The sequence below is a fragment of the Pinus tabuliformis genome, chromosome 5_2, assembly GCF_031772625.1.
Source record: "Pinus tabuliformis cultivar Carrire ecotype Pingquan chromosome 5_2, CPIR1, whole genome shotgun sequence".
NCBI lineage: Eukaryota > Viridiplantae > Streptophyta > Pinopsida > Pinales > Pinaceae > Pinus > Pinus tabuliformis.
Window position 1 is genome coordinate 163,961,582 of NC_142306.1, and position 24,022 is coordinate 163,985,603.

The 24,022-nt window shown below is 32.6% G+C and overlaps 1 pseudogene; it reads left to right on the forward strand.

The window, feature by feature from the left end:
- Positions 1–3,464: 3,464 nt before the first annotated feature.
- LOC149158058 (PI-PLC X domain-containing protein At5g67130-like) overlaps positions 3,465–24,022 on the forward strand; it is a 42,222-nt pseudogene continuing 21,664 nt past the window's right edge.

Here is a 24,022-nt window from a genome sequence, read left to right on the forward strand (position 1 = left end):
CTCAAACTGCCAAGAATCTCACACAGCCTTTGCAGGTGACAAAAGTTGTGGAATAAACTGTTCTGACAAGTTCGAATCACAGGCAACCTCACAAAAGCCGAAGACAGTGATGATATACAAAACAAAAGCTTATAACTCGAAAGTAACGAGACGATATAGGTATGGCCAAAGTCCATGTGACTTCAATCCTATGCTTTTGAAGTATTACTTCATTTTTTTATTATAAAATCCTCTCTCTTAATACATGGATTTAGTAGGATACAAGTTAAACCTTTTATTTTTTTCCAGACAGATTTAGTAGGATACAAGTTAAACCTTTTATTTTTTTCCAGACAGAAAAATCTGTATAGTATTATATTGAGACAATATAAAAAGTACATATGAGATACAACAAGAACTAAATAACTAGCATTCTTGCGATCATATGGAACTAAAATCTTACAGATATAAAAATTAAATATTTTTTATTTATCTTAATTCTATATTCATTTTAATTTCGTTTTTTATGATAAAAACTTCTCTCTTAATACATGGATTTAGTAGGATACAAATTAAACATTTTATATTTATTCTAATTATGAAATTAAATATATTCATTTTAATTTCTAATCCACAAAAATGTAGTAAGAAGATAATTCGATCACTAAATAATTTACGATATTTATGGTGTGAAGATAATTTTGAAGGGTAAGAACATAATTTGTACAACTGGACGAATCATATAAATTATTCTTGATTTTTTGTATCTCTATCTATAATATTTTTAGAGAAACATTCAAAATTAAATACTAATTTATTAAAATGTTAAATTATTTTTTAATGTGATATAAAATTGATTAAAATGATGAATTCTTATTCTTATTTGTAAATTTATATGTAATTATATAGATAGGTATAATAATTTTAAAATAGAATTATAAATTGAATTATAGCACGTAAGTTTTTATAGGCACTAGTATATTGATAATGATAGTTTCTGGATTCTTGTGTGTATTTTTCCAAAAGCCTAATTTTAGGGTGAACATTTAACCTATCTTTAGGGGTGAGAAGCAAATTGATGATAGGAAGAAAGCTATACTAGAACATATAGATGAAGTCTTAAGACTTCATCTATATGTTCTAGTATAGCTCTCTTCCTATCATCAATTTGCTTCCAAAAACCTTAAATACACAGCGGAATCTATAAACTTTCATCATCAATTTTGTTTAAAAATATTATTACAAAATGATAAAATTTAATAATAAAAATATATTTTTCATTCTATAAATAGAAAATTTATATATATGGACAATTTGTTGGGAATTGGATAATCCAATCCTCTTTGTTAATAGCAGTGTAGAAGGATAATTCAATGCTCCCAGTGTGTTTCATGGCATGTGCTTAACACTAGCGATGTGTTTGTTTACTAACACCTCCGGGTTTTGGTGTAACGACAATCGTGACTCCAACAAGTGGTATCAAAGCCAAAGGTCTCGAGTTCGAAACAAACCTGGCTCGCGTTGGGGGAGATTGTTGGGAATTGGATAATCCAACGCTCCCCGTTAATGGCGGTGTAGCGATGTATTTGTTTACTAACACCTGCGGGTCCAAGCTCTGATACCATGTGGAGGTTTGCTTTACTAACACCTGCGGGTCCAAACTCTGATACCATGTGGAGGTTTGTTGTTACATATTGGTAAACTTTCCAATCTAGTAACTAGGATCCCTACGGATTCTATAGAGATGCGGTGATTATTCCTACGTTACCAAGTTCGGCCTTATCGGCCCAAAAAATTCGGAAATTCATCAGTACGATTCGGTTCGCGTTTTAATACGGTACGGAGTTTTTAGTTTATAGATTCAATTTATGTTAACAATGCCCAAAGTTTGCGGGATCTTATCGTCTTCCAACCGGTTCTCATTGCCGTTATTAGCAAAGATGCTGAGAAGAGGGCACGGCCCTTCGGAATAGCGTTTGAATCTCCTTTCATCAATTAGCAAGCATGCAATGTAAAATAGATCTAAGCTGAAAAATAATAATTTTTATATTCAATAATGTGATAGAAATTTTTAGTATTAAAAAGTTCAAAGAGAAGGGTAAGTTATATATTAAAAAAAGTTTAAAAATTTTAAAATAGGTTTTTTCATTTTTATTTAGATGATAGTTATTACTAAATTGGATAATAGTGGTTCATTGCAATTGTTGGTATGGAATTCGAATTTAATTTAAAGGGTTCAGAGATTAATTTATACATATTTATTATTGAATAAATTTGGATTTGAAGAAGAAAGAGATTGAGATATAAGTTTTTTGATCTGTGTTGATCACTTGAAACTTAATTTTAATATTCAGTATCTAATTTTTTATATAAATATCAAGCTTGAATTTTTTCTATTTATATTATTATATTTGACTTACACTTTTTTCAAATTTGCAATACTAATAAATTTTTTCTTTCATTATTAGGTAATTTTAAATAGACATAAAAGATTAATATTGGAAATAAGTACCACATTATTCAAAGTATCAAGTGAGGAAAGATTCATTTCATTTTTTTTTCAATTTTGAAAAAAATAAAAAATTGTTAGTTTTTATAGGATGTATATTGTCGAATTTTTCTCGTATTGAATTTTACATTGTCGAATTTTTTCCATATTGAATGGAATTCGAATTCGAATTTGGTAACTATGGATTATTCCAACACAAACTTCGAAATGTCATAAAACCTGCTTCACTTACACTGAAAAAGTCTCAGAAAATCCCTTAAGGAAGGCTTAAAATGAACCCATTTTATTTGAGATCCATCTCTACGCGTAGGGTTGAAATCAATCGAGGAAGGCCTGATTTAAAATTCACATGATTTGCTAAATTCTCACTTGTGATATAACTAGGATCCCTACGGATTCTATAGAGATGTGGTGATTATTCCAACACAAACTTCGAAATGTCATAAAACCTGCAAGAAAAAAGTCTCAAAAACGCAGTTGTCTATAACGCGACTTTTTGAAAGGCTTTCCGGCGGATTTTTCTGGTTGAAATCCGGCAAGAATTATTGGAATCACAAGTTTGATAGCTAGTTTCTGCACAATGAAAGCGTCCCAGAGGTTTTTCAGGGTGCTGAATCCAAATATGCAGTTAAAAAACCATTTTAACTGCAATAAATCAAGATTTGACCTCAATTCTTCCGCCGGATTCTGTCACCAGAATCTTCAAAAAGTCGCATTATAAACAACTCCCTCAAAAAATCCCTAAATGTCATAAAACCTGATTCACTTACAGTGAAAAAGTCTCAGAAAATCCCTAAAGAAAGACTTAAAATGAACACATTTTATTTGAGATCCATCTCTACGCGTAGGGTTGAAATCAATCGAGGAAGGCCCCATTTAAAATTCACATGATTTGCTAAATTCTCTGACCATTTCCCAGTGAAATCAATCGATAACTTGTGATATAATATGTATACTTCTCATTTTTTAGACGTTAATGCATGATTTATTAGAAATACATTTGCGTCACCTATGTCCCACTGCGGCGCGCAGATATCAATGGGGTCGGGAAGAAGTTGCAGCTGAGCGATCAGGATTTGGAACTGTCTCGCATGGCGCTGCATCGATTCTTGAACACTTCAACCACACGGCTCTGGTACGACGTGGCTTAGATTAAAGCCAGGAGACGTTCAAAGTGGAGATCGTGCTAGGCAGATATAACTGAGCGTCTTATTGGTATACCTAGCTTTCAATCCGTTTCAACCCTTTTATTAATGCGTTGTTATGGTTAGAGAGAATAAAATAAATATCACATTTATCTAATTTTTAAATTAATTGTTACATAAATCAATTAGTTAGTAAATATTGATAAGCATTAAAACAATTTTATTTAAATACAGTTCAATTATTAATATTGAAACTTTTATAAAAATTATTTAAATTAAAATTTTATATTAAATTATTACGGTTAATTATAAAAAAATGACATGTAAATAATAAGATTATTTAATTTTTTTGTATAGAGATTTTAAATTGTAAATAAACTTTGTTATAATATTATGACTTAATATCATAGTTTACTAATACTACATGCTCAAAAAACTATATCAGGGTTTATGACACACATTTATATATTAATTAATTTATTTAATTAAAAAGGTAGGAAAGGCATAATTATTTTTGTGATAAATGACTATTGCTAAAAATATTAGTATTACATGGGTTAAATCCCTACCATCTACCTAATGATTACTGATAATTAAATTAAAATTCTTCAAGTCCTATTTGTCTTTATTTTATGATCTAATTTGTCCAAAATCCCTTGAAATCACAAGTTTGATGTATGAACTCTTCACAATGGAAATGCCCCAAGAGTTTTTAAGGGTGTTGAACCTATAATGGAGTCAAAAAGGCCAGTTTAAACAACACAAATCAATATTTGACCACAAAGCAAGCTGCGAGAAACTCAAAAAAGTCACTTAAAGACTACTCCATGTTATAACACCCCTATGTCACTTAAATATTGAGCAAATAGCCAAAGGTTGTCTTTAATGACATATTGTGTAAAAGAAAGAAGACTTGGATGTAAAAAAATAACAAATGGTTGAGTAAATGGGGTATTTTCTTGAACATGTGTCCAATAAACACTTATTATGGATAAGGAGCTAGGGAGAAAAGAAAAGTGCTATATTGAAGTGTTTAATCCCACTCATAATCATCAACAAAAAACATACATAGAGGCCAATATTTCTTGGAGAGCCAAAATTCTTATTGTTCAATTAAGGACTAATTCTCATCAACTCCGTTGTGAAACGAACGCTGGAAAAGGCTAAAAGAAGTGTGGGAGGAAAGAGTATGTATTTTTTGTTCTTCCTGAAAAGTGGAAACAGAAAATAATTTCATTTTAGAATGCAAGGCCTTCAAAAAAAAGCAAAGAAAGTTATGCAAATATTCTGTTAGGTAGCTCTTGGGATAATCAATTTAGTGAGGGGTTTTCTCTTGGGATAGTCAATTTAGCGAGGGGTTTGTCCATAAGCTGGGAGCATCTGGGAGTGTTTGGGATAGTCTATTTAGCAAGGGGTTTGTCGAGAAGCTCAGAGCTTTTGGGATAGTCTATTTAGTGAGGGGTTTGTCTAGAACCTTTGGGATAATCTATTTAGTGAGGGGTTTGTCAAGAAGCTAGGAGCGTTTATTGTGAAGTTTCACATGAAAAGGGTTGAATACATCAACCAAATGAAGAAGCAATTTTTCCCATAGAGTATCTTTAGCCTAGTGGACATTAAAATAATTTTATTTCTTTCTTTCTTTAATATTTATATCAAAATGGATTGGAATAAAATGTAAATAAAAACTTGTGAAAAGTTATTGGACGTCATCGTCATATAAGTGTTCTTCAATGCTTTAATAAAGAGTAAAATGGTAAATGTAGTGATCACCACCCACCTAAATTTATGCAAGTCTTTGTGTGTGAGAAGACATTTAATTTTTCTACTTTAAATATCAATTTATCATCCCTACCAAAGCAAAGCTATAACAAGTATTAGTTTAGCATTAACCAACAAATTAAATTCTTAACTTTGAATAATAAATTTTTATTTTTCAATATTATTAAAAAGACTAATTTTAAAAACATAACCCTATCACTAACTAAATATCTTATCACTAACTCAATATCTTATAACTCAATATCTTATAGCTTAAACATAAATTTGGTAGACCCTATTCACCGGGCTAAATGCATAGCTTATAGTATTAAAGGGATCCTCCAGTATGATGCCCGTTTTGGGATGAGAGTCCCATTCATATTATTGTTCCAGCTACCATCTTATGTTGCGTGAAAGTTAGATTTTGAACCAACCAGATATGAAAGGCATAGTGGGATGAGCTCTTGATGCAATGCAAGATATTAGGAGATATAGGGATGAACGCTGCTGTGGCAGTGGGGATAAGGATGAACGTTGACGGGTTAACCTCCATCTTGAGACATGTTGCCATTACCATTTTTTCTATTTCTATACCACATATTTTAGATTTTTTTTCTATTTCTATTGTTATTTTTGTGAGTGGAGAGGTAATTCCACTTTTTGATATGAAAATTGAAATTTTATAAATTGATTTAAATTAAAAAAAAAATTAAAAATCTAAAACTAAACAAATCAAATAATTCCATAAAACATTTAAATAAAATTAACTCCTAATTTTTTTACATCAACTCATCCATAATTAAAAGATATCTAAATCAACTCATCCATAAGTAAAATATATCTAAATACAAAACAGACCGTTTCATTTACACAATTCTTTGCTGCGTACATAGGGAGTTATGAAGACTATAAAAGAGAATATTGGCGCAGTAGTCAGCCAAAAGTTTAAGGAAACAATATAAAAGCTCTCGGCTTGCTTAGATGACCTTCGAATTATGGGACATGGGAGAAGGAGAAAAACCCCGGCAAACGTGGAACAAATTAGTTCTATATGGTCATTTTTTTTGCAGATGTAAATTGCAGATTTTGGATATGAAACCTCCATGTTTGAATAGCGGAAATATTCAGAAATTTATTAATATTTCAAAATTTGTTAAGGTAATTAAAATAAATTAATAATTGTAATAAGCAGTTTTGCATATTATATGCTTGGAATATTTCGAAATTTGATAGATATAAATATAGCGTTTTCAAATTAACTCTCTAATTAATTTATATGATTTCAAGGGAATGCAATCGAAATAAACTAATGAATGCATTGTGCAGCTTTGCACATTATATATGAGAATATTTCGGAATTTGATAAACTAAGATAAATTTAAAATAATTAACATATTTTTTTTTGTATTTTTTAACTTAAATCTTTAATTATATAATTTTAACTCAAAATAATTGAAATACACAAACAAATGTAATGGAAAACTTAGTAAATCATATTCCTAAAATATTTCAAATTTAATGTATAGAAACACAAAAACGATTAACTTAAATTTTGTGTACATGGGATTTCAAAATATTCTCAAACTATACTACTATGATAAGGGTATTCAATTTTTCAAAAATTCACTTTTTATTTTAGTTATTTTACATTAAAATTTTAGTTTTGATTTTAGTCAAAAATATTTTAATACAAAATTTGATATTTAAGACTAAAATAATTTGAGAAAAAAATATTATATTTAAAATAAAACCAGCAGATATTTTAAAACAAAACTTTATATTTAAGACAAAAATAGTTTGACACAAAAATATTTTAAGACAATTTTTTTTTTTTTAATTTAAAACAAAAACAGTGTGAGAAAAAAATATTTTAGGACAAGACTTTATATTTAAGACAATGACAATTAAGAGGAAACTCATTTAAGACAGTGACCAATTAAGACAAAACCATATCAATTTAAGACAATAATATCTAACAATTGCAAAATTGACTCTAAGAATGCACCTTGTCTCACACCTATACTGAGGCTACCATTTCAATTACCATTCACATTATATTATATAAAGACAACAATTTGTTGGGCTCTTAGTTTTTTCGAGGTAGCTGACTCTGAAGAACGTGACAACTGTGACAACTTTTCCTAATAAGATTTCATGGGCATCGATTCTTCATTTGTCTCTTTGAGACAAGTTGTCTATAGTTGCATTCACGAATTTAGAGAGATTCCATGAGTGGATAGGGGATAACTATATTTTTAATTTTTGAAAATAGATATTCAAACCACATGTAATTTAATCATATCAATTTCTTTATTTTATATTATATTTTTCCTTTTCTATTAATCTTTTTTAATTAAATATAAAATTAGAATATGCTAATTATCTTAATTATATTAATTTTCTAATTAATTATAAAATTAAAATATAATATTTTGAAAAGTTAGAATATTTTTAACTAATTTTTAAGCATTTAATTTAATGTACATTTATTTGAAAATTATATTAAAAATTACATAAAAGTAATAAATTAAAGATAATTTGATTTCACAACAATTACAATATACATACCACATTCTAAAAACATAATTACATCGAAAGTGTTCCTCTACGGGCTTTGGCTAGGAAGATTTGGTCAATCAGAGCATTCAATTTTTGTCTTACTCTATCAAATCAATCATTACCACATGGCAGGATCTCGGAACTTTCGGATTTCATCTCCAATCTCTGTTTTCAGTCTTCTCGTTCGTTGATTGTCTCGAGTTCGAGTCTGAGGATGTGTTTTTAGTCTCAGTGCCACCCACAATTGCAATGCAGCACTAGTGCGAGCCCAAGGGTGAGGAATATTGAAAACGATCCCTTGACTGAAGGTTTGGTTCTGTCGTCTCCCCGCTCTAAATTAAGCACTCTTATGACCAGTATTAGGATTTCTAGCAATACATGTGCAATGTGTTTGTAGATGATGCATCGTCTTGTTCATCGATGCAATTGTGCTCTTGCCCACGACTGGCGCAGAAGTAACTTGTTCTAGTGGGATTTTCCATATTGTGGGATTCTATCACATAGCCCACATCTGCTATTTAGGTTGTAATAGTCTTTGAATCAATCAGGGCAATAAGAGGGTATTCTCATTCCTTTCTCCCTTTTTTACCCAACATGTCCATGATATTTGTACAAAGGATAGTGACTATGTCACTGGTCTTCAATGCATATTGTGTAGTTTAGTGGGCAACTCGAGTTACAGATGCACCGCGACTAATACTACAAATCAAACTTTAAAGGAATCATTCTCAACTTTGAAATAGTTTGATTGATTTTCATTTAATTTCTCTGCAAATCATTGACATTTTATTTTATTTTTATTTAGGCGGGTGACCTACTTTTCAATAAATACTCATGGTTGATGACCCACAATTCGTATGCAATCATCGAATAAGAATTCTAGACGGATGTCCAAAGATTCAGTTACAATAACCAATAAGTTAGCTTTGCAGACCACTTAAATGTATGTATGACCTGTAAAATATTTTAGGGCAATCAGGGTATTTGAATTGCTGGGAATTTAGCCGAGACTTCAAGCAATCAGGGTATTTAATTTGGGGAAAGTTTTGGAGAATGGTGCTAAAGGGCTAATGTTGGACATGTATGATTACGAGAATGATGTTTGGCTCTGTCATTCCTTCGAGGCAATTGCTACAATTTCACAACTTTTGTAGGTTAAAATCTCAAGTCCCTTGATTAACTAATGCAATTATCTTTATTGTTTAAGTTAAATATATTCGGGCATAATTTTCCACATTCAAAGTGTTATTCATGCTGTTAAGATGTTATTTTTCACTGTAAATCAATGCAACATACCTCCAGGTCCACATTATTCAGGAGATTTGAATTTACCCAAATGCTCAATAATATTGATGGTAACCAGTGAAGCTAAAGCCTTGGATGTAATGTTAAACTAGTCTGACTCATATTGAGGTCTTTTTCATTTAAGATAATTGAACCTAGCCATGTCAAGCATTAAACACATTGATAGATTACAACTGATTATAGAATTTTTCAACCCTGTTTAAATTTAACTAAATCAATATTTAAATATTTTGTTTATTTGGAATATGGTTCTATTATAGATGCCAGTTGTGAATACATTGAAGGTGATTAAGGCATTTCTGACAACAAATACCTTGGAAATCATCACCATATTCATTCAGGACTATGTCAAAGCTGCCAAAGGTTTGACCAAAGTCTTCACTGAAACAGATTTGATGAAGTACTGGTACCCGGGGTCTTCCATGCCCAAATATCGTAGTGATTGGTTCATTGTGAGTGACACGATTGTGAACAGCTATCGCGTTATAATATTTACCTCAATAGCTTCGAAAGAGGCCTTAGAGGGAATTTCTTATCAACGGAACTATGTGGTGGAAAGTCAATGTAAGTTTTACAAAACCTATGATCTCATGCCTTTAATTATGTATATGGAGGGATTGATGAACAAATATTTTGGTAGATGGGGATGTTGGTTTGGTAGCAGGATCCAACATTGAACGCATTGAATCGAAGAATCTAAGCTCAAAAGCGTAGTTGTTGGTTCTCGAGAATTTCTTCCCAGATCAACCTAGTTTATCCAAATCCTACGTAGAATATTTCGATGCACTCTTAAACATTTTGAGCATGTGTCACCAAACTATAGGAAACCAATGGGCTAATTTCTTAGCAATGGATTTCTTTCAAGTACAATTTATCACTTCATTTTTTCAGTTTACACTGACCAATATTTAACCTCAGCGGGTTTTATGACATACACATTTAGGTTAAATTTCATTGATCCATGTTAAACTAGGATTGTTACATTCACGCCTATTTTTTATCATTGTTTTATTTTTCTTTTCATGAAAATGGTCCTAAAGTGAAAGTGGGTTCAGTTTTTTGAATTTACACAAACCCCAATCTTCAACCTTAGTGGGTTTTATGACATTCATAGAGAGGTTAAATTTTATTGATCCATGTTAAACTTGGATTGTTGCGTTCACATCAGTTTCTGATCATTGTTCTATTTTTCTTTTCACACCATGCAATATTCACTATGGAATGTTCTCACACATTCCATTTTCTATTTATTTCTTCAAATGTAAATCACGACAACCTGATTTGTCTCGTTTGCGAAGAAAAATGGAAGGAAGTATTCCTCTTGCATTTACTACAAAGCTTTGGACAAGGTATTCCTCTCAGAATTCCGGAAAGGGTATTCCTCTTGCATTTACTATAGAGCTCCAAGTCTGGGAAGAATCCCTTTTAATTGAGAAGTCAAGTCAGGCAAACCTAAGATGGTGGGAAGTTGTTATATGAAAGAGGAATTGGTTGATCATGAGATAATTCCACCCTTGAGTCCACCATCATTCCTTCAAGCCAAAAATAATGGCAATTCACATTGTCTTTCTTGTGGAAAAAGAAGGGCAGAGGTACTGCACAAGATCATGTACTTCCTACAACACCACAAAACTAAAATGAAAGAAAAGATGAGCTTAATGACATGAATTCCAACAACAGAGATGACACTAGGGGACACACGGAAAAATAGATATAAGATGATGATCAAGAATGGTGGAATTCACATTAAAAATAGTAGTGTTATGCTTGGATTCAGAATGTGAATGTGAGGTTAATTATGTAGTAGTAGAATGATTTAGGGAAAAATATGGTTCTCTAAAGAGTGAAGAAACAAAATCTGTGTGTACGTCTCACCATGTTGGCAACACTAGTGAAAATCATAAACATTGTGAAAACAACCATTTACATACCCATTCTCATTTTGGACATGAACATTCTCATTTGGAGTGTAGCCATTCTCATTCGGGACACAAGTATTCTCATTTGGAGAATAGAAATTTTCATTAAGGACACACATTCTCATTTAGGGCATAGCCATTCTCATTTGGGACATGGGAATTCACTCATGGAGAAGAACCTTTACAACTTGGGGCATAATAATACAATGGAACTTGGCATGTCTAAGAATCGCTGACATATTCATCACAATATGGAAGATATTTTCCTAGACATCTTAGCAGATACTTGAGTGAGGGGGTCAATGAGAGTCTTTTGGCTGATGAAGTTTCGATGGAAAATATGTTCCATCTATAAGGATATTTTTGGAAAAACCATGAACTCGTGCCTATTAAGGAAACCTTGCGCCTGTATTCAATTCTTTATGTTTTGGTTTTTTCACGCTTATCCATTAGGTAGAAAAGGAGAAGGGGAAAAATCTAAACAAGCAAACCTAAATCAAATGTCTTTACATGCTTCTTTGAAGGAATAACCTCTCTTGCTCTCAATAAGTCGGGATCTCTCTTCTGCCCAAAATGAATAAGTGACAATGCATAGTCATATAGAAAAAAAATAAAGGCGAAAGAAGAGAAAGGCTTCCATGCACAGAGAGGTGAAGCAAGAAACTCCATTGGGGTATTATTTAGGCTCATTGGCAGTAGAGAAATGTTTGTGTTCCTGTAGCAACTCTAATGGGGTATTGTCCAAGCTTGCTGGCAGCAAAGGAACACCAAAGATGAAAACTTATACTTTGAAAATCTTAAACTCGTGAACTTCACTACCCTTCCCTACTCGAAACATTGTGATAATGTTGAATTTTATGTTGAGTTTAACCGAGAAGGCATGATGGGGACTACGTCTGTTCACGAGGAAGTGGGGAGACCAAAGTAATATGCATGATGAATCAATACTCCCCGAAGAACCAAGGCCCTGCACGAAAAACATTAACTAAGACAGGAAAGTGGAATTCTACCAGTGTGTCGCCAAGTGTTGTAGCTGATGCAACAATTCCCTAGAAAATAGAGAAATATGTCCCCTTTTGTCACTCACAAATGCCTTAAATTTAATATTATAGCATCCATCATTAGGAATCCAAATCGACTGGGCAGAGTAGAATCCCATCACTTCCTTCTCAAGGGTGGTGCACAAGATTTATTTATTGTTCATTCTCTAGGCATGACCTCCTTGTGTATCATCCATTTTTATAAAACAAGACTAAAGTTAGGGTGGAGACAATATCTATGGAATCCCTGTTGCCTAAAGGGTGGAGACATTGATCTCAGGAACCCCTTTTTGAACAAATGGTGGAGACAATGATCTCTGGAGTCCCTTACTGATTAATTGGTGGGGGGTATACATCTCTGGAGTCCCTCAACAATTATTAGATGGAAGAGATTTCCTCTGGAATCCCGGTAAAGGTCTAAAAATTTGTACCAGGCGGAGGTAATATAAACCTATGGAATATCTAGTTCATACAAACCTATCCCCAAATTTCCTATTTGATTTATTTCCATCGATCATAACTTTGTCATAGATCAAAATTATTTCACTTGATAGAAATAGTAAGTACTCTCGTATGCATGGAATGTATGGAGAGTTATGTTAAGTGAAGGAAAGCAAGTTAAGTCTTGTTTAGTCAATTTAATGTTCTTAAATTGTAAGCATAAATTATCGACTAGGGCAGGTAAACTGATGAATCACAAGCACACTGTATGTGCTAGAATTTATTTATGTCATTAAGGTGTTTATGTTATAGTTAAAGTCTAAATCTAGAATTAGTATGGAAATGGTGTTACTGTCTATATTAGAGTATTGTCCCTAAGATCGGTTAGCTGGTTATTCTAAAATTAATCTTAATTGAATCAAGTTTTATGGGATGGTTGAAGAGAGATCCTAAACTCTACTTTGTTAGACTATTTGTTATTATATTTGGATTTTTATGCCACAGCCACACTAAACTAACTACGAAAGCAGGGAATGATGTAAAGGAAATTTACTTTATTGAGTTGGAAAATGAATGAAGCATGAATTCAGTTGCTAAGGAAAAGACTGTCACTCTTTAACTTTTGCAACTTCACTCAATACAAAAGTAAAACAAGAACAAAATTGATAAGCTATAAAACAACCAAACTGTGAAATGAGATGACTAAATTATACTAAGGAGAAATCAAATGAAATGATCAAATTATGCTAGGTAGAAAGCAAATGAAATTGATGATGCAGATGCCAATTTAATCGTGAATTCCATTGGACTGCATTCTAAACAATAAAACAGAGCATCCATAATTTAACTCTAAAAAAACAAAATAAAATCTATTTGCAATGAGTCAAAGACCTGATCTACACGTAGGGGCCCTCAAGAAGACATTTAGCAACTTTAATCAACATAACATGAAAATTATGAACCAAAGTCTATTAATTGGAAATAGTTTTAACAGGATGTTCTCAAAATTACATACAACAGTGCGCACCCAAAACACAAAGTGGCCATTTTTCTTATAACATTTTCTCAAATAACAACATGAAAATTTTAAGCCTACGTATCTTCATTACAATTCCTACCAAACCAAATTATATCGCTTAATCATCGATTTTCTATTTGTAAAAGCAACTCGATAATATTTCGTAAAATTCGAACTTTGTTCTAGCACATTATCTTGCAGTTGACTTTGAGGTTGACTGCATTGCAGTGCGATTATCTTGAAGGATTGGTTCGAGAGAACAGGAAAGAATCCATGAGGGGATCCTTCCTCATCTATCCATATCTTCTTTTGTTGAGCTGGTGCACTTGAACCCTATCAACAATGGAGGTAGCTACAGATCTGTGGATTAGCTGCAGAATCAAGTCAATTCTGTAGATGAATGCAAACTTTAATAAAACAATAAGGTATATGGAAAAAATATGAAAAACAGGACATGTAAATGCTTACCTTAAGAAAACCTGATATTTATTGCATTTATTTAGATGATAGGGATAGGAAAAAGGAGGAAAGAAGAGAAAAAAGGGTGTCAAGGTAAAGAAATTCTTGGACTCTACATTCCCCCACAATGGAGGTTTTGTATGTCCTCATACAACTCAACATTTACATTTTCCTGTACATTTTTTCCATCACATTCAGGATTCACTTTCTTCTTCTTTTTGGCAGCCACTGCCATTCTTGGTTTCTTCATGAGGATCTTATACTTTAGGTTGATGATTCCTCTTTGCATTGCCCTGTTTTCTTTCTTCAACTTCTTTTTCTTTTTGTACCATAAACTCATGTGAAGAATAAGGTTGTCACTCTTGGCAATTTGAATTCCATTTTGTGTATTCAGTGCTTGATTCTCATTTTTGAGGTATCTGTTTAACGTCTCCAGCTCAAATATTTTTTTCTTTAAAACATTAGATGTTGAAGGTTCTTGTGGCTCATTAAACTGATTACTTCCGTCCCCTGGACTTTGGATTGACTCTTTAGTTGCTACCTCCTCCTTTCTAATGATTCTATGTAATCATAAAGTTCTTGCTGAAAAGGATCAACACCTGGACTATGTACTGAACTTATTGGAGGTGCAGTGAAGGGGGGTGGTGACACCCTTGGTGATAGTTTTAATGATTCTCCTGGAGAGTCTTCAAGCTTTTCAGTTTGTTCTTTTGCTTCAAGATCGATATATTCTACAACTCCTAAGACTGCTTGTTGTACCATGTTTAATCTTATACTTCTTCTTAAATTTGTAGTTGGCAATCCTTGAGCTTTCTTCCCTTTAGCTTTTGGATTTTCTTTCTGTGGAAGGGTCTTTGTTTGAGAGGAAATTTATGTTTTCTTGCTAGCTTTCTTTCTTCTAAGATTCCCTTTTTTCATTTTCTGCAAATTATCTACTATGGGTAGTTCATCCTCTGATAATTCTTGCTGGGACTGGGGTTCCTGTTCTTTTATTGTTTCCATTTTTCTCTTCCTTCCCTTGAGGGTTCTACTACCACTGGGTTGTTCAGGGTTTTTCTCTTCAAAATGATTTCTTACTTGAAAATTTTGCCAATTGTCACCTATACTCTGAAGGTGAAACATAATCAAGATTTTTATCAATCCATGATGGTAGATTGTATTGTCTATGAACTAATTTTTTTTTTGAACATTCATTGACATTTTCTTAAGGTTGTGCAAGAGGAAATATGGAAGATTCATTTGATGTTCCTCAAGAAAATTCATCATTTTCCTAACATGGTAGAAAAACATGCATCCAAACCGACCTTCACAAGTAATAAATTTCTAAAGTACAAGGAGAAAATTCCTCCATTTGCTCTTAAGGGTTGTACTAGGAATACCTTTTCTGAAGATGGTAGTGTCAATGTTTGGATTTTTCAAGAAGACTTTCCAATCTTCCCCTTCGATTCCTCTGTTTTTGAACCACTTTTATCCACTTCTGGTTAATTTGGTAGCTTCTGCAATTAGGGACTCTGTTATGGCGAAATTGACATCTCCTATTTCAACCTCTATTCCATCAAAAGAACGTGCAAAAGTCTTTGTTACCTCCCTATTGAAACCATCAAATTTCTCTATGAATTGTAACCACTGTACTTTTTGCAATAGTTCCCTGGTCTAAGGGTATACTTCCAAGAACTTCTTTCCTATTGGTTCCGTTCGGACAATAACACCCATGATGGAAGATGCTTTGTCTCAAGAATTTTTTACTTGACAGGGAAATATGGTGTTGGTGGGGTTTAGTTCAGTGAGGGAGAGAGATGGAGAAGCTATATGAATTCAGAGAAATGAGCGAACACATGAATTATAATGAAGGTTGTGGAGATGAGATAACTGTTAGAGCCCATTCAATTTAATGATTCGACAATTACTTTGATAGATTCAGAATAGGGACAAGATAGGATTTAAAATGGTGTATTATGATGATTTTGGCAAGCGATTATCACCCATGATTTGCAATGATTTTGTTTTATTTTGGTAGTACTATGTCCACATAATTCATACATGCAATATACTAATCCTTATTGTAAAATTAATGTGTTACATACCTTCAACTAATTTACTAACCTTTATTTGTCTTTTGATATCTTTTGCAGGTACTTTGCACTGAAAAGGAGTCATTTATTCTTCAACTTGAACCATCAAGTGTTCCTGTCAAGCTGGCTAAAAAAAATATTATTAGAGCTACGGAAACTTGTCCGGCTTGCAAAAAGTCATTAATTTTGTAGCTGAAAGAGATTTTTTTAAAAGAAAGGAATACTTAGAAAAAAGGAATACATTTGTTTTTTAGGAAGAAATCATAAAGAGAGAAATTTAAGGTGCCAACAAGAGTTGGTTTTCGCTTTAAATTTTTTGTATAAACATGCCAACAACATGTTGGTTTTCATGTTTATACATTATTATTATTATTATTATTTTATTTCCCTTATATATATATATTTTCCTTATATATATATATATAGAGAAAATAAAATCTCTAAGGTCGAAAAGATGAATTCTTCTCAACCACCTTCAATTCTGAATTGTCTTGGAAAATTTTGACAAATTCTTCTTTTGTCAATGGCTTCTGATAAAGTATAAGTTGATGTCCATTCACTAAAAGAAGAATTTTCTCTTCATCAATAGTCCTCATTCTAACTACACCATTGTCAAAGACATTTTCAACTTCATAAGGTCCAAGCCAGTGTGTTTGTAATTTTCCTTGGAAATTTTTGAATTTTGAGTCAAATAGTAATGCCCAATCTCCTGAATGAAATTTCGTTTCTTTAATGTACCTATCATGCCATCTGGATCTCTGTTGCTCAACTAGGCTGGAATTTTGGAGGGCTTATTGTCTTATTTCATCAAGCTCATTCAATTGTCTCATCCTTTGCTTTTGTGCTTCTGATAAGTCAAGATCTAACTGGACTGTTGTTTTATAGGTCTGGATCTGGAACTCTATTGGAAGTAAGACGTTCTTCCCATAAACAAGTTCATAGGCAGTATGCCCTATAGTACTTCTTTGTGTAATTCTATAAGCCCACAAAGCTTCTAGAATATTTTCTGCCCAGTCCTTCCTATGTAAGTGTACAATCTTGGTAAGAATTGCTTCAGTCACCTTGTTTGTAGACTCAACTTGTCCATTAGCTTGTGGATGGTATGGAGTGGATTTATGATGCTTGATTTTGTACTGCTCCACAAGTTTCTGCACTAATCTGGATGTAAATTAAGTTCCTTGATTTGTTACAATTTCTCTTGGAACACCAAAACAAGTAAAAATATCCTCAAAAAGAAATGAAACTACAACATTTTCAGTAGCAAAAGGAAGTGTTTTAGCTTCTACCCATCTAGTAACATAATCAGTACATACCAAAATATATCTTTTTTGCTTTGAAGGTGGATTGATTGGACCAACAAAATCTGGTGCCCATTTTTCAAATGGCTCAATGAGTACCTGTGACTGTAATGGCATTTAATTTGAAAGAGTAGGTTTGACCATTCTCTGACAAATGCCACATCTTTTAACATATTCCTTGGTATCCTTGAAAATGGAAGGCCAATAATATCCTAAAAGTAGGACCTTATAAGAAATTCTTCTGTCAGAAAAATGTCCTCCACATGGTTCATCATGGCATGCTTTAAGTATTTCCGGTATTTCATCTTCTCAAACACATCTTCTGATGTTGAGATCTAGTCTTATTTTGTATAATTCTTCGTTTATCAATGAATAAGATGTGCTATTGTGAATTATCTTCCTCTTTTCTCTAGGAGACAAATGAAATGGAATTTTCCCTATAGTTAAATAGTTAGCGATATCTTCATACCAAGGTGATTTAGTAGATACTGCAAAAAGATATTCATCAGGAAATTTATCCTCCACAGTTTGATCATTATTATCATTTTGGATTCTAGATAAATGTTAGCAATTATATTCAGTTTTCTGGATCTATCTAGAATGGTGATGTTGAATTATCGTAACAATAAGAGCCATTCGGTTACTCTTCCATTAGTGATTGGTTTATTCATTAGGTATCTAATGGAAGAATGGTCCGTGTGAATGAAAGTTTCATAGTGAGTTATATAATGTATGAATTTGTTAATGGCATGAACTATGGCTAAAAACTCCTTCTCAGTTACAGTATAATTTAACTTTGTAGGAGTTAAATTTTTACTGGTATAATAGATTTCATAAGGAGTAAAGTATTTTTTCCCTAACACAACTCCTAAGGTTGTATCTGAAGCATCAGTTGATATATGGAAAGGAAATTTCCAATTAGGTCCTTTTAAGATAGGTGCTTTAGAAAATCTCTTTTTCAAAGTTTCAAAGGAAGCTTAACAATCAGAATTCCAACTGAATTCACAGTCCTTGGTAAGTATTTTAAAGAGTGGAGATGTAATTTTTGTGAAGTTTTCTATAAATCTTCTATAATATCCAGTAAAACCAAGAAAAATCCTAACATCTCGTTCATAGTTTGGCACTGATAATTTAGAAATGACCACAACTTTAGATGAGTCTACCTTAATTCCATCTCCTGAAATATGGTGACTTAAAACAATTCCTTCGTTGAACATCATAAAACATTTATCATTACTTAATGAAAGATTTGTTTCTTTCCATCTTATTAAAACTTCTTCTAAATTTTCAAGTGCTTCGTTCAATGAATCTCCATAAGCTGTGAAATCGTCCATATACACTTCCACACAATCATGAATAAGATCAAAGAAAATTCCATTGCATAATCCAAAGGGATGTACTCGGTGAGAATAATTTCCCCATGGACAGGTAAATGTGGTTTTATCTTGACCTTCAGGTGCTACCTGAATCTAATTATATCCACTAAAACCATCCAAAAATGAAAAATACTTTTGCCCTGCGAATGTGTCCAACACTTGATCTATGAAAGGAAGTGGAAAGTGGCCTTTTAATGTTGCTTTATTCAATTCCCTGTAGTCGATACATAATATCCATTTCCCATTTTTCTTTTGAACAATTACTGGGGGTGAAACTCACTGACTGTCTAATATTGGATAGATGAAGTTTACATTTAGCAACTTTTGTAATTCCTCCTTAACAATTTATTTTAGATTTGGGTTCATTATTTGTTGTGGCTGTCTAATTGGTCTTGCATTTTTCTCAATGTAGACATGGTGTATGCAATTCTTAGGATCAATTCCTCTCATATCAGTGTATTCCCATGCATAAACAGAACAATGTTTTTGTAAAACTTCTACCAGTTGATTCTCTTGTAATTCTTCCAAGTTTTTATTAACATTCAAAGTTTTACGTGGAAAAATTTCTATTGAAGAATTCCCAAATTTCTCCATAGAGAGAAATGATACTTGTCTAGATGAGAGATATACATTTCGACAACGGTCATGATGTGAGGAAGATTCATTATTTTCCAATAGATTTAAAATTTGGTCCTCCTCTCTTACTTGTTCAGTAGTAAAAACAAGTTGTATATCATCATCATCATCTATCCATTCCTCATTCTCTATTTCTATTGTTGTTTTTGTAGGTGGTTATAATGTAAATTTCTTTGTAGAATATCCATCTGAGATAAACAAGTCACCTAATCTACAACCGATGAAAGCATCAATTGTAGCTAACCAATGTCTTCCTAGGATTAGTGGATGTCCTCCAAGATTATTCTTGGGTGTTAATACCATGAAATCAACAGGATATCCCTAAGAATCTAAGGATACAAAAACATTTTCCAACACACCATCAGGTTTAATTACAGACCTATCTACTAATTGTAATAGTGTTGGTGTGTATTGAAGGTTAGGAAGCCTAAGTGAAACGATAACTTGTTTAATCATTATGTTTATGGTTGCTCCTAGATCAATCAATGTGTTTAGTATTTCAATTCCATTGATGCGAATTTTCATAATGGGGCTCCCTGGATCTATATATTTTTGGATTGTTGTTTTCCCCATCATGATGTCTACAATTTTCCCGACTAATTGAATTTCTTTTATGTCTTTTATTTTTCTTCCTTATCTTTGAGTACTTAATTCCTTAATTATTTTTGCAAAGATTGGTATTTCTTTTATGACTTGTAATAAAGGAATTTGTATACAAACATTTCTTAATTCATCCATCATATTATAATCACGGAATGTGATTTGTTTTTCTACTCCATCAATTTTCAACCGTTCAAGAAAAGGTGGTCCAATGGGTACCGAGGGTTGTTCTATAACATGAGTATTTATTGGAACATTTTTTATTTGATTATTCTCTTTCTGAGGGAGAGAGGTCTCTCCTTCTTCAGATTGATTTTTATGTTTTTGAAGATTTGTTCTTGCTTCCTGAATAACAACTGGGGGTTTTCTTTACAATACTCTTCTAGACCTTAATTGGACATTATTTAGATCTAGTGGATTTATTACAGAGGTTTGAGGATTTTTCCCTTCCATATTGTAAACAGGGTGTTGTGACATTTTATTATTAGGATTCAGAAGTGTTTGAGCGGGTAATTGATTTGATTTTTGTGCAAATGGTAGGGAAAGATGTTGATTTTGATTCTGAACTTGGACTTGAGGTAATTGATTGGTTTGAGGAATTTGATTAGATTGGGGTAGGAATTGTGGTGGAAAATTAGGATAGGATGGTGAATATTGTTGATGTTAAGCATAAGCCCCATAAGGACTTTGCCATCCTTGATTCCAAGATTGTGATTGTGGCTGAGCCCAAGGCTACCAACATGGATTTTAATTATTTTGTGAAGACTGAGCAAATTTTTGTGGTTTGAAGCCTTGTGATTGATTTGGTTGAGAGTTCCGCCATGGTCTATTGGTAATAAAGTAAAGGGGGTCTACTTGTTTTGGTATCCCTTCATCATTAAATACAGCTTTGAGACCTGGTAAAGAAGGACACTCCTTAGTGTCATGGTTATCTACACATATGGCACAAGTTTCTATAGTTTTTAAATCTAAAGGACACTCTCTTAGGGCATGCTTCTTTTGACATCTAGGACAAAAAATGGATAATGTGGCATTTTCATATTTTTTCCTATTCTGTATTTCAAGGGTGTATACCTGTTCACTTAGACTCCCTAAAATATCTATCTTGAAGGTGTCAAGCAAGGTTCCTAATTCTTCCCTACTGACTGTCCCATCTACAGATTTATTGATTCTTGATAAGAGATGGTCTCGAGGACTTTTTCCAACTCGTGCTTTATCCCTTGAGATATGTACACATAAGTCACAAATATCTGCAAATGGAAATTGAGAAATATCTCATTTTCCTGTTAGGTTAAGGAGATCGATCCATTCATCTTTGATAGCTTTGAGTAGGAGGGATTTCAAAGTTTCCTCATCCAAATTATTCATTTTTGGTCTTTTAATATTATAAACAAATCTCTCTACTAAGTCTTCAAGATTTTCATCTTCCTTTTATGTCATTTTGAAGACTTCATCTTTAATGTTATGAGGCATATAGTAATATCTATATTTTTCTAAGAAAGCTTCTTCCATTTGTGCACATGTTCTTATAGAATTCATCCCTAAACTCATGAACCATTTTAATGTTGAATCCTTTAAGGTAGTAGCGAACAATTTCAGTTTTTGAGCATCATGCATATAATCATATGATCTTCATAATACTTCAAATTCGAAGAGAAATGTCTCTAGGTCTTCACTTCTTTTTCCATGGAAATTAGGAAGAATAGAAGGTGAAATATTTTTCATTGTGAGGGTTTTATCTTCATCAAAAATAGGAAATCCAAAAGGGTCTTGATTTCCGCTACCTCTACCCCCTCCTCCTCTACCTCTACCCCCTCCAATCCTATTTTCCTCACCATTGACATTGTGTACCTCACCTCCTCCTTCTTCAGCCATGACAGATTCCTCAGAACTAATGTAAGGTTCTTCTAATTCTTCTGGTTCCTCTATCAGTGGGTAGCCAAAATAAGTTTCTTGTTCCTGTTCTTCACTAGTAATTTCTAATGCTTCTCCTAGAATTTGTTCACCAGTGGAAGATAGAAAAACTACTCTAGTAGTTGGGGATGTAGGATGTTCTTCAATTACAGCTTCAGTAGGTGAAGTTCTAGATTGGATTTCTGATCTTGATACTTAGGAAAGTCTTTGTCGACATGCGAATGGAATTCGAATTTGAGTAGGTGGTGTGGAATTTTGAAGTCGTTGTGAAGTGAGTGGATTTGTGGGAATTAAGCTTCTTCCCCATCCTACAAATCTACCTCTAGAGTCTCTATTTGTACACATATCATGTTTTGAATTGATGATTTTTTTATTTTTATTTTTTAACTTCTATTTGTACTTCCCCGGAAACAGTGCCAAAATGTTTAGTCAATTCAATGTTCTTAAATTGTAAGCATAAATTATCGACCAGGGCAAGTAAACTAATGAAGCACAAGTGGACTGTATGTGTTAGAATTTATTTATGTCATTAAGGTGTTTATGTTATAGTTAAAGTCTAAATTTAGAATTAGTATGGAAATGGTGTTACTGTCTATATTAGAGTATTGTCCCTAGATCTATTAGCTGGTTATTCTAAAATTAATCTTAATTGAATCAAGTTTTGTGGGATGGTTGAAGAGAGATCCTAAACTCTACTCTATTAGGCTCTTTTTTATTATATTTGGATTTTTATGCTGCAACTACACTAAACTAAATATGAAAGCAAGGAATGATGTAAAGGAAATCTACTTTATTGAGTTGGAAAATGAATGATGCTTGAATTCAGTTGCTAAAGAAAAGACTATCACTCTTTAACTTTTGCAGCTTCACTCGATACAAAATTAAAACAAGAACGAAATTGATAAGCTATAAAACAACCAAAGTGTGAAATGAGTGACTGAATTATACTAGGTAGAAAGCAAATGAAATGATCAAATTATGCTAGGTAGAAAGAAAATGAAATTGCTGATGCAGATGTCAATTTAATTGCGAATTCCATTGGATTTCATCCTAAAACATAAAACAGAGCATCCATAATTTAACTCTAAAAAAACCAAAGAAAATCTATTTGCAATGAGTCAAAGACCTGATTTACACGCAGGGATCCTCCACGAGACAATCAACAACTTTAATCAATGCAACATGAAAGGTATGAACCAAAGTCTATTAATTAGAAATAGTTTTAATAGGATATTCTCAAAATTACATATAGCAGTGTGCACCCAAAACACAGAGTGACCATTGTTCTTATAACATTTTCTCAAATAACAACATGATAATTTTAAGCCTAAGTATCTTCATTACAATCCGTATCAAACCAAATTATATCACTTAATCATCGATTTGATATTTGGAAAAGAAAATGGATAATATTTTGCGAAATTCGGACTCTGTTCCGGCACATTATCTTGTAGTTGACTTTGAGGTTGACCGCATTGCAATGCAACTATCTTGAAGGATTGGTTCGAGAGAACAGGAAATAATCCATGAGGGGATAATTCCTCGTCTATCCATATCTTCTTTTGCTAAGCTAGTGCACTCGAACCCTGTCAACAATGGAGGTAGCTGTGGATCTATGGATCTGTGGATTAGCTTCAGAATCAAGGCAATTTTGTAGTTGAATGAAAACTTTACTAAAACAATAAGGTATATGGAAAAAATATGAAAAAGAGGACATGTAAGTGCTTACCTTAACAAAACCTCATATTTATTGCATTTATTTATATGGTAGGGATAGGAAAAATGAGGAAATATGAGAAACAAGGGTGTTAAGGTAAAGAAGTTCTTGGACTCTACAAGTCTAATATTAGAAGTCAAGTGAGTCAGAGTTAAAAATTTAATGCCTTGTCAAGAAAAGCTAAGTTAAGGAAAATAAAAGTGTTGATTTATGTTAAAGTGAAGTTAGAAAAGTTTGGTTAAAGCATCAAGTCATAGCTTGCATGAGGAAAAGAAAG